The sequence below is a fragment of the Protopterus annectens genome, chromosome 7.part0 (genome assembly GCF_019279795.1).
Source record: "Protopterus annectens isolate FY-2018-M chromosome 7.part0, PAN1.0, whole genome shotgun sequence".
Classification (NCBI taxonomy): Eukaryota; Metazoa; Chordata; order Ceratodontiformes; family Protopteridae; genus Protopterus; species Protopterus annectens.
Window position 1 is genome coordinate 857,403,967 of NC_056739.1, and position 16,510 is coordinate 857,420,476.

Sequence of the window (16,510 nt, forward strand, 5' to 3'; positions counted from 1 at the left end):
AAGGACCAATTTTTTTGAATGATGGAATTTATTTTCATAAAGTCCATACTATATGTTGTGATGAAGCTACAAGAGTAATTAACTGCTTCATCACTGGTAGAAGTATGAGAGGGTCGCAAGTCCGTGTTTTCTGCTTCAGGAACATGTACAGGTACCTCACTATCTTCTCTAATCTGAATTTTTAACAGTGGTGTATAGAACCCATTCTCTCGCTTGTTCTTCACTTCCACTATCAACTCATTGATGAGCCCTTCAGGGTAGTCTCTGTTTTTAAACATGTCATAGAGATATTGACATTCACTGGTACCACTGAGGAGAGTTTCAACAGTGAATGTCAATATCTCTATGACATGTTTAAAAACAGAGACTACCCTGAAGGGCTCATCAATGAGTTGACAGTGGAAGTGAAGAACAAGCGAGAGAATGGGTTCTATACACCACTGTTAAAAATTCAGATTAGAGAAGATAGTGAGGTACCTGTACATGTTCCTGAAGCAGAAAACACGGACTTGCGACCCTCTCATACTTCTACCAGTGATGAAGCAGTTAATTACTCTTGTAGCTTCATCACAACATATAGTATGGACTTTATGAAAATAAATTCCATCATTCAAAAAAATTGGTCCTTTATCGCTAATAATAGATTATTACTAGAAAAGTTAGGAAAAAAACCCCTTATTGTATATAGAAAAGGGAAGAATTTAAAAGCTCTGCTTGAAAGCAATGCAAACGATGACTCCTTTTCCAGACAAAAGGGTACATTTACTCATGGACGTGTAATTGGTGTAGTGTGAAACAGGTAGTTCATTTTTCATTAATGGAAGAAAGTACAATATTGGACATAGGATAAATTGTGAAACTAGGTCCATTGTCTACCTTGCTAGCTGCGATAGCTGTCCGGCGTACTATGTTGGTAAAACCGACCGAAAATTTAGAGAGAGGATTTACCAGCATATGTACGCAGTAAAAAAGCACAACATCGAAAATGCTCTAGCTAAGCATGTTGATCAACATATTGGACACAAATTTTATTTCACAGCTATAGACCACATTCCACAGAATAGTAGAGGAGGGCCTACATCCATTAGACTAGAAACCAGGGAATTGGAATGGCAAATTAAACTAAATGCATTCAATTTCCCTGGTTTAAACGAGAATTGTAATATCTCTTGTCTGTTGAAACTAAAAAGTTACCTTAGAAAATGAAATTGGTGTATGGTTTACAGTGAAATGGCTTTTGGACATTATTTGCTTAATTATAGACATCCATTGAACCACAGTAAGATGATCCTGAAAAGGTGGGTACACGAATGGGTTATGTACACTTACCATAGATTTATGTCCTACCATTTTGGTACACAATATACTACTTTTACATATATTATCATTTTACATACACGAATTTTACATTACTTTCTATCGGATTGATAATTTAAGATAGTGTAACCTTTAGGGGGACAAAAAAGAGATGGTTTCATTTAGATGGTCATAGTGGTTAGTCATTTATATACTGTTTAGGACCACCACATACTTTACTGAGTACTATGGAATATAGTGGATTAATGAATATGTGGGTGGAAATGCTAAATAAAAAAATAATATATATAAAAAATAATAAAAAAATCCCTTAGCAACAGGAAAGGTTATGGGATTTATGTATATCCTAAAAACCTAAAAGGTACTCTTTTAAGCCATTATGGCTGATTGTTTTATAAGCTAGGAATGTCTGCACGGCATGTATTTAAGGTACTAGTTAGAGAGAAGTTCGTTTTTTACTTCAGTTTAGTCTGGGTTTTTGAAGGTGTTCCTTCCCCTTCGATGTGTGTGTATATATATAGAAATACAAAAAACGGACTGTTTTTAGAAAAGAAATAATGTTATTTTAAAAATTGGTTCGTTGAAAATGTACTTTTTTAAAATGGTCCTTCAAAGGAACGATTGACACTTGTTGTTGAATTAGTACATACTGGTCATGACTCCTTTAAATATTATAGCAAAACAGCTGTAAGATCAGGAAGTGACGTATGTACGTGTTGCTAGCACAGTGCATATAAAACAGTTTTGTGATTTTAAATGAAAAAATATGTTTCTCTGAGGAAGCCATTCAAGACTGATTGGCGAAAACGCTGTATTTGGTTTTACAAATAAATTCTTTTTTGCGTTTAGAATACTTAACGCCTGCCGTGCATTTGTGGATTTGGAGCCGTGTTTTTGGTCATAACTAAAGATGCTATGCTAGCTAGGTAAGGAATTCACCCAGTCTCCTCCATGATAGAGGGAATACAAATTCCATAACCTATTTCTCCAACTACTCTCTTCACTTGGCCCATCAAACACCTCCAACAATTGGTTCTCTAGCTACCTTTCCAATAGATAACGGTCTGTTAAATGGATTAACTCATACTCATCATTCCTACTTGTCAAAACAGGTGTTCCCCGGGGTCCCACACCAGGGCCACTCGCTTTTCAATGTAATTACCAGCAGCATACACTTTGCCATATGTCAAGCATCCCACATAAAGTATGAGACAAATCCACTTTAATCTGCACTGCCAGTAACTCAGTTACTTTCCAAAATATCACCCATGAGTCTTTTTTATCATTTGAAAGATGGCTGAATAACACCCAGGTTCTACTCAATCCCAAAAAACAACGCTGATTTTATTCCTTCTAAATGCCCTTATACACATCAAACAACATTTCTCACTAACAACTTCTGATAACACCCGTATAGAAGTCATCCTCCATATCAAATTGTTAGGAATGACAGTTGTTGATAACCTGAAATTTGACGTATATGTGCAATAGGGTATCTAAAAATAATTAAAAAAAATTGGGGACACTCTATAGATTAAAAAACTACTTAAATGATGCAACTGATATTGCCAACATCCTGGTAGATAGGTTCAGTGCTAAGTTTACCCCCCTGTCACCCCCTAAAGGGCCCATCTCTATACCGGAAGAATGCAGAGTTACTGTAATAATGGCTGCACAGGTAAAAACCACACTCTCCAAAGCCAAGAACACAGCATCCGTGGGACCTGACAACATCCCAGGCTGCATTCTATATGAACTACAGAATGAACTGGCACCCCATGTTAGCACCATGTTCATAGCCTCACCTCAGGCTTTGTGCCCACTGAATGGCGCAGAGTGATGGTTATCCCACTCCACAAAGAGGGAGCCACCAAGGACCCCGGGAACTATCGCCCCATTAGCCTAACGAGCCTGGTCTGCAAGGCCATGGAACGTATCATCATGGATCTTATACACAAAGACATTGGTAAACTATGGACCCCACCTTGTTCGGGTTTGTGAAAGGCAGCTCATATCTCCCAAACCCGATAGACTTCTTTGAAGCAGTCACCAAAGCCGTAGACGAAGGTAAGGTGGTTCACACAGCCTGTCTAGATCTTGCCAAGGCTTTTGACACCATCCCCCACTCTTGAATTATAAAGAAACTCACTAAACTAGGTATAAATCCCTATATTACAAGATGGGTTGCCAAATGGCTCACTGACAGAACCCACATTGTGAAAGTAGCAGACTCCAAATCTGACTTCAGACCAGTGACAAGTGGGTTCAGTCCTGGGTCCTCTCCTGTTTGGCATCTACTTTCCTGAAGTACAGGCTAACACAGCAGGTCTTTGGCTAATGAAGTTCGCAGATGACTGCAATCTAGGAGCCATAATCGAAACTCCTAACGATGTGGACATCCCACAAAAGGTCCTCACTGAGACAGATGTCTGGTGTCAAAGCCATGGCCTCAAGCTCAATGCCAAAAAGTGCATTGTCGTCCCCTTTGGGTACCCATGAGCTACCACATAGGTGGTAGTCTACTTAACACTGAAAGTTTGATAAGAGACCTTGGGACACAGGTCAACAGTAGTCTCTCCTTTGATAATCACATTGCTACAGTAGTCAGGAAATCTTTCTACTTGGCACACCTCATCACAAAAGGTTTCTCATCCAGGAAAAAAGAAGTCATTGTTCCCCTCTACTCGTCACTCATTAGATCCGTTATAGAGTACAACGCCCCTTTTGGTATGTACCTCACAATACATCTACAACAACTGGAAATGCCACAGAAATACCTTACAAAGAAGATTACCAGCCTGAAACACATGCCCTATGCAGACCATCTCAAAAACACCAGCTTTACTCTGTCGCATATCGCCTACTCAGAGGTGATCTCTGCTTACCATACAAAGCTATGTCAAATCCAGAACTGTTGGACAAGCTCCACTTAAAGAAATCCCAATCCCTCTGAGCTACACGCTCTAGGGACCTAAACCTTGTCACTACAATAAACAGAACATGCTGGAGGGATACATTCCTGTCCCAGAGACTTCCCATACTCTGGAACAAACTACCCATCTATATCAAACAAAGCTCCTCATTAGCACTCTTCAGGAAAAATCTTGATGATTGGATAGGAAATAGGAAATTCATCCTGGGGATCACATCTGTGGCTCTACTCGATAGGGGCACAGGAAAATAATTTTTTTGAGTGCCGAAAGCCAGGGTATGTTTTTGGCTAGGTTTATGTAGGCCCTAGGGCCAATAGCCTAGTACCTACCTATGAACCAAGAAACTCCTGGCCTCTACACTCTTACTTTCTACTTTACTATAATGTTCTCAGCATTGCTTAACCTACAAACTTCCATCCAAAATAAACTAAACCAGTACTACAATAAAACAGCAAAATTTGCCACTGTTTCACTAGACAGAACCCATCCACTCCTTAGCCGTAAAGCAGCTTGATTGGCTTGAATTACCCATGTAACTCATGCATACCCAAATACTCCTAGTTCCCAAATTAATATGCAAAGCCCTACAATTCTTATTTCATAAATACACTGCCAGTAGACTACTTTTATATGAAACCAAAATACTCCTCACTACCTTCAAATCCCACTTTTCAGCAGGAACATCTTTGTGTTCTGGCTATGTAGATCACTCCTTGAACTCTATTCCCATATCCCTTAAATATACTTGCAAGCTTTCCTGTTTCATACAAACCATGCCTTTCAGCAGGAACCTCTCTGTAGTCCTTCTATGTAGCAATTTTTCCTCGAACTCTGTTGCCTCATCCCTTAATCATACAAGCAAACTTTCCAATTTCAAGACCAATCTAAAATTAAAAAAAAAAAAAAACAAACAAAAATAAAAACAACCTGATGCCCGAACCTTTCCCTATACAACCCTTATAAGAAATGCATGACTACCTACTTCCTATAACTGTGACTTTCTCACTCTGAAGCACTAACAGTTCCATATCTTAGCAAGTAGCAATGGCCTAGCATCAAAAGTAGCTCACACTTTAATGATAACATAGTACTAATGTATGCTGTTCTACCTATCCATCATAGTGGCCGACACAATTTATTTCCTCTCCCATCCATAACATTTTCATCTCTCTAATACTAATCAAATCTTTATTCCCTTCTGCACACCACTAACTCCCCATTTCATTCTATTATTCTGTCTATTTTGCCATCAGAATACTCTATTATTTCTCACTTCTATATATTATTAGAAATGTAGTCAATATTTTGAATTACAATATATTACTTCACTTGACATAGGCTACCCACGTTTGTAAATTGTCTTGCTACTTGCTTTGCATATTGTACTCTTGTTTGTTTTAAACACCTTAGTTAAATTAATCTGTAAGAGTTAGGCAGACATACTTTAACATAAAATATTTTTTTTTTCCATTAACATACGTTGTACTTGTCATATTATTTCTTCAAAATTACCATCAGTCTAACATATTACATACATTGCTGAATTCCAGCCTGCCCTTAAACTTCACTGTTCCTCCTCTTGGACATTATTCTGCATGTATTGTTCCCAAAACTTTCATTTCTTTCTATGTAATTTGCCTGTCCCTTTTCTAAAGATTCCTGTTCCAGTTCTTTTATCTCTTTTATAATCACTACTTCAAATATAGTTGATTTGGACTTTGACTTTTTTGGTGGCCAACATAATTAAACTTAATAAAGACTTATGTCTTGGCAAATCAAATCCTGTGTCCCAGCTCAAAAAATAATATCCTTAGTTACAGCCATTTGTTTTACTTCTGACAGAGTACTCTGTAGGGAATTTTTAAAATCTGCTAGCTCATTTTACTCCCAGCCTCCCACTTCTTGCTTATTTCCTGTAGCCCTTCTTGCAGTAATCCCTGTTGGTAAAAATACCCTTTCTCCATTGCTACTGTAAGAATATAATATTTTGTTTGGTTATTTTTCTCCTTAAAGATCAGCATCCAATATCCCACGCTCTCTCTGTTTCTTGAACTTCATCATCATTCCTTTCCATTTTGAATTATAGCCTTCTGTTTTTTCATGTTATGTGAACCTTAAATGATTACCTCTAAAATATCTCTTCAAACCAGGTAATCCTAAAACACCTTGCTATATGCAAGGATCAACTTATCCCACTTAACTTTTGCCCTCTTCCCCTCCCAAGTAAATTCCTTCAACTCTTTATTAATTATTGTCCTCAGCTTCTCTGTTGATATAAATATGCATGACCCATATATAAAATTAAAGGGACTAAAAGCATTTTCACTGCGTGTATCTTAATGTCCTTATCCATAAAAAATAGCTGTTTTTATATTCTTTTATTTAGTCTCATCCCACATTTCCTTAGCTGCCATAACAGAAGGTTTTTTAAACCATACTCCTAAATGCTTTATCTTATGTCCTCATAAATGTGGGTATTTGTGAACAAATTCATGAGTCGGTACATGATTTATAGTTATAGGCTTTGTTCTATGTTCATTAATTTGAAACTGTTTCAGAATGTTCCACAACACTGAAAAGTCATTTTCTGGATTTATCATGTACAAAACAAAAAAAAAAAAAATCGGCAAAAAAGACAACTTTTCTTGATTACCATACCAATTATAGCCTTGCATTTCTGAGTCCTTTATTTCCTTTTCTTTACTTCATTACCCAGCACTTTTATTTCTGTTTTTATTAGTACATTATTTAAAATAGTTAATGGACGTGTTGAAGTTTTCAATTAACTGCAAATTTTCCTGTGGAATAGGATTTCTATCTAGTCTGACTCATTTATTGCAATTTTGAGAATAATATGTAAATTCTAAGCTCCTACTACTGAATTGACATTTTCCATAATAAATATTTTTATAAATTTCTTTAGAAATCTACTCTCTTTTGTTGCATTTTCCCTTCTAGGTCCCCATGATACATCCCCACTATTGCATGTCAAGTTCCAGTCCCTACCCCCAGTATCTTTACGATGTTAGAAACATAGCATTTTTCACGGCTTTCATTGTTTTGTCTTATTTTTCAAGCCTGTTTGCTTACAGAAAACACTTGTTTATACTTTAAACCAAGGGCATTCATTTAGATATTCACCCTTCCATAATTAGGAGAAAATACTTCATATAATTCATCATTGCACTTTTACACTGCACCCCCACCCCAGCAAACCCAAGATCATAGCATATTACTATTAAACTTGCTTTTGCCTAGCCTTTCTTTTCTTGTTATACTGTAAAAACATATATTTCTTACAACTAAAATGTAGTTGTTTAATATCTCTAACACATATGACAGTCACTAAAAAAACTCCCCTCTCATTTAAAAAAATGGCCCTGACTATACAATACACAAAGCTGCCTTACTATATATAACATGCAGTTTATATCATGAAATGTTTTATACAAATGATAAAAAGAACAAGATTATTTTACTAAGTTGCTATCCCCCTTTTAGTGTCATTTTTAACATTAATGACATAATGTATTGTATATGCTTTATCGTCCACACACAGGTTTAACTAAGTCAACAAATGTCCAGTATTTTTCATCTACTTTTTTTTTTTTTTTTGCAAAATTCAAAATTGATTGCTTTATGTCCTCCCATTTATTCACTAATTTCTGTGTTGCTGAGTTTCTTCCTCTTCATTTCCATCTCATAACACTAAACTCTGGTTCAAGTCCTAAGTACTCCTGATTCTTCTAGTCACATCCAGTGCTTTTTTCTTACTCTGAAGCATTTTCCTTTGGAACTTTGGAAAAGGTTTCACTAATAAAGTCGCTCTATGAACTTTACTGCCTGAAGCATGAGAAACAGAGTTCCCTTCTGCCTGCTGACTCACTTTTTGTTGGATAAGCTTTTTTATTTCCTCTTTAACCTGTTCTGCATCAAAAAATGTCTTTGATATTCCAGGAAAATAAAATACTTTTAAGAAAGTTGGAGTCTCACGACTGTCCCTCAACATTGTGCGATTGCCTGGGATACATTTGCTTCTCTCATCTGTCTCCAAGTTTTATTACTTTTCCATTTTGCCACAGTTTTGACAGGTTTAACTCTTTCTGCTTGTATGGTTGCATCTTTACGAATATACATCCTGGCTGCTTTCACACGGTCAGGTTTGGAGCATGTGCTCGATGAGCCCTTTCAATTAACAAATCCTGCAGTGGAACACCAGTCGAGTTGCTTATTTGTGTTTTCATAAAATGATTATAGTCTATTCCTTCGAGTTTCTCTGGAACAGCAGAAAATCTCAAGTTTTATCTCTGTGTTTTCCGTATTAAGTCTGATATTTTTTTGAATCATCGGTTCTTGAGAAGCTTCACATTCAGACAGATTTTTCTTCATTTCATCATCTGATTTTTGCAGCTTTATCAGTTCATATGATCAGCTAGATAAAGCTTCTTTGTTTTTTTCCAGTCTTTTGTTATTTGAATTGATATATCCATTCAATGTTTTTTTTATTTTAACCACCTCTGAATATATTTGATTTATTTTTTCCTCTAAATTAATGAAAGGCATCTGTTGAACCAAAGATGAAGCTGGAACTGCTTCTTGCTGAACAGCCAGAGAATCCTTCTCAGTGTTTGTGTTTTCTCTTTACTTTTTCTGGTGGATCTTCTTTCTGGTTTTCCAAATTTCTTCTTTGCTGGCGTTCAGGCAGTGTACTTACTAGCTAATAACTGAATTGTATCCAAGAAGCAGTTTCAATATATATATATATATATATATATATATATATATATATATATATAAGGATATTTGTACCACAGTGTATTGTAAAGAGTTTTATCTGTTGTAGGGCTTTTCTGTCCTCCTTTATAATTGTATATCAGCAATTGTAAAAAAAAAAAATTGTGTGTTTGTGTAGCCTTTCTCCCCAACTCATTGTAAAATATTTAATTTGTTGTGAAGTTATTCTCGCATTGTATATAATTGCTTCTCAACTATTGTTTACATTTTTTTTTGAATGTGCTGTGGAGCTTTTCTCACTGGCCCTCCTCTGAAAACAGGCCGTTAGCTCAGTTGGACTTTCCATGTTTACCAAAGGACAAATAAATACAAGAAATAAATAAATAATATGGACCTTGTAGAGAAAGATCCATGTACACTAGTTGGAGGTTTGGGTAGTGTTTCTTGTCCTGAGGACCCTGTAAAAGGACCTGAGTCAAAAGAAAAGAGTTTTTCCTGCTTAGAATAAAATGCATGTCAAACGTGTGGTGTGTTTTTAAAACAAAAAATGTGATGGTGTACACACACACTTCTCTAAACCCCCGCAAAGTGTCAGTCTGTGTTTAACAATGGAAATAGACAGTAGTATTACTGCTGTGGTGGTTTTTAATCACGCAAAAGTGTGCTGTGGGCTCTATGAGCTGCCAATCCAGTTGCCTGCTGGAGCTCAGCATTCAGGAATTTTATCTAGCCAGAGTTTTCTTGGATTATGTCGCCCTTCGCATAGACTTGCTTGCGTCTCATGAGAATACAATCCTCCTCTTCCTTTTTTGATCAGTCCAGTAAGAAATGGAATAGTAAACTTTTCTCTGCCATGGTAGGGAGTATTTCTGAACACCACTCTCCCATTTCCTTTTTCTGAAAGTAAAAGTAAGGGAAAAATATCATGACTGATCATGATTTTCCCATGGTGGCTAAGAAGGGTATGGTTTCAAACTGTTAGGTCTCTGCCTATTGAAGAATCTAAGTCCCTTTTACCTGGCATGACAGACATATCCACCTTATGGCATCATGAATTGACTTCTACCATAGATCCCATGCTCCTGGTAGAATTGCTAGCCAGAGACTCCAACACAGTTGAGAATATTTAGAAGGCTTTCACTTGTCAAACCTGTTCTGTTAAGTAAAAGTAGTGGTTCTTTTTGGCAGGAGATATATTATTTGTCATGTCAGTCATACTTCGCTTAATATATGTCAGTGACACTACATGAGTTGGGTCTCGATTCTTTATGGTAACAGTGCGTGTCTCTGGCATTTTGCCATTCTTCACTTATTAGATGAAATAGCTGTTGCCTAGCACTAGCCAGTTAAGTAGTTCCTCATAGGGGCTCTGCATCTTCATCTTCACTCACTTTTGTGAGGGGGGGGTAGACATCACTTGTGCTCACAGAATGTTCAGTCTCATGGCTTTAGATTTTCATTCATAGAAACCCAGATTTGGTGTTTCACAGGATTGGGACATCTCTTAATTTTAACCCACATTTCTATCTAAAAGTAGCATCAGAATGGTCTTTAACCAGTTGATTCCCCTCCTCATTTTCTTTCATGAAGTAGAAACGAGCAGAGGGCAAGCACGTAATACATTGCATATGCGCCACCACGTTAGGCATTGCCTTTTAAAAAGGGCCCACAAAGTCTGGAAGGTAGAGCAGATATCAATCTCTGTTTCTCCAGGTATTAAGGATTATTCTGGATAAAAGCAGATCTAAGAGACACTTTCTCTGATATTGTCCCTGTGGGAGGAATAACGACATCTTGTTGATGTTTCAAATAGTTTATTCGGTTAAGTAGGTAGATGGATGAGTGTTTTTATTCTAATACATTGCATTTAACAAGTTGGTTATTTAAAGTTAGTTACAGACAATGGTGGGAGTGTCCAGGGTAGCTGATTGGAAGACAATCTGGGAGGTGGAAAAACAGAGCTAAACCAAAGCTTAGAGATTAGCCCCTTATTTGAATATTCCTGAAAGACCAATAAGTCTTTACCAGCTCAGCAGCTTGTGGAACCTCATTCTTAGTTTCTAATACCATGACGGGAATGGATCCCATTCTTAAGTCAAAGTACGATTAAAGTTCATGAAATTAGTATTGTTTCAGTCTTTGATGTCAGCCAGAAGTGCTCTTCGCAGCACATGCAGTTTGCCCAGTAATGAATCTTCCTGCAATTCGTATGATGTTACATGTATTGGTAATATATCTAAATATGTATTCTCCTGTTCTGCACTTTACCCTTCCCTGAATTCTTTTCTAGCCTCACTCATAATTGCCTTTCCTAGTGCACCTGCCTTATTTTACTGTCTTCAGACTCTTACGTATGAATGTTTTTTATGTTTTGCCCTGCTTTTAGCTGCTAGTAATACCTCTCTCTCCCCCTCCAAAGACCCTCTCCATTGTAGCTTATTTTAACCATACAGCACTAGGTATGCTTCAAGTAAATCTACTTGTGTAGCTTGAGGCCAGTGTCCTTTTGTAAGCTTATTTCTGCTCATATTTTACTTCTTTTTATTTTATTTTTGGTGACTATACCTTTAGAAACTTTATATCCTTGTCTCTCAAGCTAGTTTTTCACTATCTTTTTCTGATTGCTTCTATGACTTCATCTTGACCAGGGTGCTATCCCCACTCCATTCGTCTTCGCTACCCTACCCCCATTCCCACCCACCCCATTACAATTACCTTTATACCGAACTATCCCTTCCCTTCCTGTCCCACTAGCCACTACAATTCCACTTCCTGCCTATTGTCACAACCACCTTACTAATCTGTCAATCTTGTCAACACCACTTCCTGTATACCACTGTCTCTCTACCTACTCTATCTGACCATATGTTTATTCCAACATGTATTATTTTCTAATATCTTCTACACTACTCCTTATTCTATCTCCACCTCTACCAATCCAATCTCTCTGAACCACTCCTATGTTCACCAACTTCTCACTCATACAACATATATCCAACTACTTCATCTTTTACTAACTCCCCTAATCTCTTTATTACCTCTACCTCAAGTCTATATAAACTATGCATAAAACAGGTTTTTAAACCTTCCCAAAAAGCTAAGTCAAAACTATAAAAACTCCATCTAGCATCTACTACACACTTTCTCCTCACTAAAAACCTACTTTGTTCTGGAGGCATCCATCCCAACCCTGGCCCCTCTTCTCTCCCCAAAACTACCTCTACACTGCCCCCATCTTACTCCTCTGTCACCAACCATCTCCATCCAAATACGTAACTATTTACTCATTGAATATTCAGAGTCTAGCAAATAAAGTAACTGAGCTGCACTCATGGATAGCTCTCAATACCCCTCACATCCTCTCCCAAGTGAAATACTCCCACCAGGTTATAATATTTTCCGATCTGATAGACCTGTAAAAAAAGGTGGTGGTGTGCCCATCCTCTACTCAAACATTCTTAACCTCTCACCATACCGTTCCCCAATTCCTGACTTGCTCCCAGCTGAAATCATCATCCTTAACCGCCATCTGAATCCCCACAAAAAACTTGCAATTGCCTCTATCTACCTTCCTCCTGGTAACAATCTACCCATTCTTGAAAACATCCTATCCTGGTTCTCTCACAATATACCATATGAGACACTTATCCTTGGTGATGTCAACATTGATTGGTCCAAACTCACAACTGACTCCCCCCAACTTAGTATCCACCTACACGGCTTCCATCAACTTATAACATCTCCCACTCGCTTCCATAAAAATTCCACTTCCAACTCCATCATAGACTGGATCCTTACCAATTCCCCCACCAATACTGCAATCCCACCACCTTACCTGACTCCCTCAGTGATCATCTCCCTACCACCATCTTAAGACACTACTCCCATATTCCTAAACCCCACCGAATCAAAGACTCTCGAAAATTATTGGCTTTTAATTCATCCCAATTTAACTCCATTCTCCACAACATAGATTGGTCCATCCTAAAACACCCCCCCCCCCCAAACGATGCTGTAAGCACTTTCAATAGCATCTTCATGAGTACTCTAAACTCCTTAGCTCCCTCTAGGAAGATCAGAGTAAAATCAAACCATACTCCCTGGCTCTCCAAAGAGACTAGGTCCCTTATGAAACAAAGAGATCATGCTTGAAAAACCTGGACTAAAACTAAACCACCCTTTCTTCAAAAATACAGGCAACTGAGGAACCTTGCAAAAAAACATACAACTAATGACAAAAAGTTACACTATAGCTCTGCTCAGCTTAACAACAAATCCAATCCTCAAATATTTTGGTCAACTCTCAACAACATCCTCTATCCTGGAAAGCCCTCTAATCCCTCCCCATACCCTAACTCTTCCTCTCAGGAAACAGCTACCCTCCTGAATAAACACTTTATCTCATCCATCTAAAATCTGGTAACCTCTAAGCCAAACTCTACTTCGCCCACCTCTCCAAGTCCCACTAACGCAACTTTGTTTTCTTTTGAGCCAGTTCCCATTACTTACATCAAATCTCTACTACTCAAGCTAAAACCTTGTTCTCCTTTCATTGACAGTCTATCTCCTACATTCCTGAAACTTGCTGCTGACTCAATTGCCTATCCTGCATCTATACTAATGAATCGATCTATTCTGGAATCAGCTGTTCCCACCCTTTGGAAATCTTTCATCACTATCCCTCTTCATAAAGGTGGAAACTCCACTGACCCCCTCAAACTACCGACCCATTGCCATTCTGTCCCCCCTCTCCAAGATATTAGAAAAATGTATTCACTCACAGCTTCTCAATCACCTCCTCACACACCACTTACTTACCTCTACCCAACATGGATTGTGTTCTCACCACAGCACCACCACTGCCCTCCTCACCTTCACTCATATCATTGCAGAGGCCCTAGACAACAATAAACTCATTTCCTGTCTCTTCCTAGATCTCTCCAAAGCCTTCAATACCGTCTCTCATCCTCTACTACCATCCAAACTCGCTAATCTCCATCTATCCTCCTCCGCACTTGCCTGGTTTAATAGTTACCTATCTGGCAGGGAACAATCTGTCAAATGGCTCTCATCCTCCTCACCTTTCCTTCCCATCTCCACTGGTGTTCCCCAAGGCTCCATCTTGGGACCCCTTTTGTTTAACATCTTCACCAATGATCTTTACAGCTCATGCAAAGAATCCTCTCTTATTCAGTATGCCGACGACTCCACACTTACATCCATCTCAAATAACATTCCTGAACTACACTCCCTGACCCAGCAGGTCCTACTATCCACTGAACAATGGCTCTCTCACAACCTATTGATCCTAAATCCCAAAAAGACCAAACTCCTACTTTTCCGTCCCCGTTCTCTTTCTCATCACAAAACCTCTTTTTTTATTACATCTTCTAACAATACAAACATCCAACCTGACACCCACACAAAACTCCTAGGGGTCATTATCGATGATGAACTCAAGTTCAACCTATACATACTCCAATGTATAAAAAAAACAAACCAGAAACTAGGTCTGCTATATCGGAACAAAAAATTCCTAACCCCTGAATCTAGACTTACCCTGGGCCAGGCACTCCTCCTCCCCTCCCTCTTATACGCCGCCCCAGTTCTTACCAATATCCAAGCTTCCACTCTAAACAAACTGCAACAGACTTACCATAAAATAGCCAGATTCATTACTAACTCCCCATACAACTCTCACCACTGCATTTCTTTAAACTCTCTTCAATGGCTTGGACTTCCCCAGTTTCTGCTATCTTATCAATTTCATATGCTACACTCTATTCTTTATAAACCCTCCTTCTGTCCATCTCTATCTTCCTTAGTCTCCATCTACACCCCATCCCGGACCCTCCGATACTTTTAACCAACAATTACTTGATATCTACCACCCAAAAAGTTCAGTAGGCAAACTACTCTACAAACACTCCCTTGCCCATGCTTGGAACAAACTTCCCCTTGACTTACGTTCAGTCTCCCACACCTCGCACTTTAAAAATGAACTAAAAGCTTATTTTCTCAATTCCAGAACCTGCCCTTGCCATGACCCTACCTAGTCTTCCTTCCCTTTATGTACCTTCAAAAGGACCATACTTGGTACCTCATTATACCTCTCTCTCCAATGTGTCTACTATACATTTGCACAATTTTATACAAACAAAAAATGTTTATTGTTGACCTATTGAACTATATCAATGTAAAATTGTTACCTAGCTTCTTTTTAATGCAACTTTAACTTTATGCATGTAACCCAACATATGTGAATAGTTTTGCTATAACTGCTATTATATCAATATTGTTTAAAATTGAACTTGTTTTAAAATGTATTACTGGAGCTTTTCTCCTCGGGTCTCCACTGAAAATGGGCCACAAGCCCAGTTGGACAAACCCGGTTAACAAATGTCAATAAATAAATAAATAAATACGATTGTAGATTCATTTTTATCAACAAAAAAACAAGTAATCTCCGTGGTATCCCCGAAGTCTCAAAACAACCTACTAAACAAGTGTAATGGGTCCAAAAACAAAACAGTGTAAGAAACTTTTCTGTGTGGAAGATTAAACTATTACTCTATTTTTGTTTTACTTGGATCGCTTGTCTCTGTGCTTAATAAAGGACTTTCGACTGGAAACAGACTCCCTGCCTTGCTTGGATAACTTTCGAATACTTAGTAATTCTGTACAATTATACAAATAAATATCTATCTATCTATATATATATATATATATATATATATATATATATATATATATATATATATATATATATATATATTTTTTTTTTTTTTTTGTCTTGACGAGTTTAAGTTTGCTACTTCTACTACTATTGTCTGATCTGATTCATATACATTGATTAACTAGAAATAGATGGACAGAAAATCTTCCACACAGAGTAGTTTCTTACACTGTTTTAGATTCATTTTTATAAGACCAATTGCTCCTACTACTATTGGAACTGTCCGGGCATCTTTCTCCCACATTGCTCTCATTTCTGCCTGCAGATCCTGATATTTTTTGACTTTGTCTCTCTCTCTCTCTCTCTCTCTACAAAAGACACATTAGATGTGGTGATTTCAATGATCAATGCTACTTTTATCTTCATTTCATGGACCGCCATATTCAGTTTTCTAGCATCTATTTTTTGAACTGTTGATAATGGATGATCCTATGTGATGTAGAATTCATCATTTTCCATGATGCTTTGTGGTTTATGCTTCCTGTGTTTTTCAGCCACTTCAATACTATGTTTGCACAATCCCCAGTGCAACAATCTTGCCACATTATATTATGCCTTTCAGCATACAGTCCTTCTGCCATTAGTATGTCACAACCAGCAACGAGATATGCAGCTGTTTCCAATTCTGCTTTAGAAAACCTCCATTTGTCTGTAGCTTTTTTTTTTTTTTTTAATTTCTCCAAATCTTTTGGGTTTCTGATACCATGACAGGGATGGACCCCATTCCTAAGTTAAAGTACGATTAACGTTCATGAAATTAGTATCGTTACACTCTTTGATGAGTGTCCTG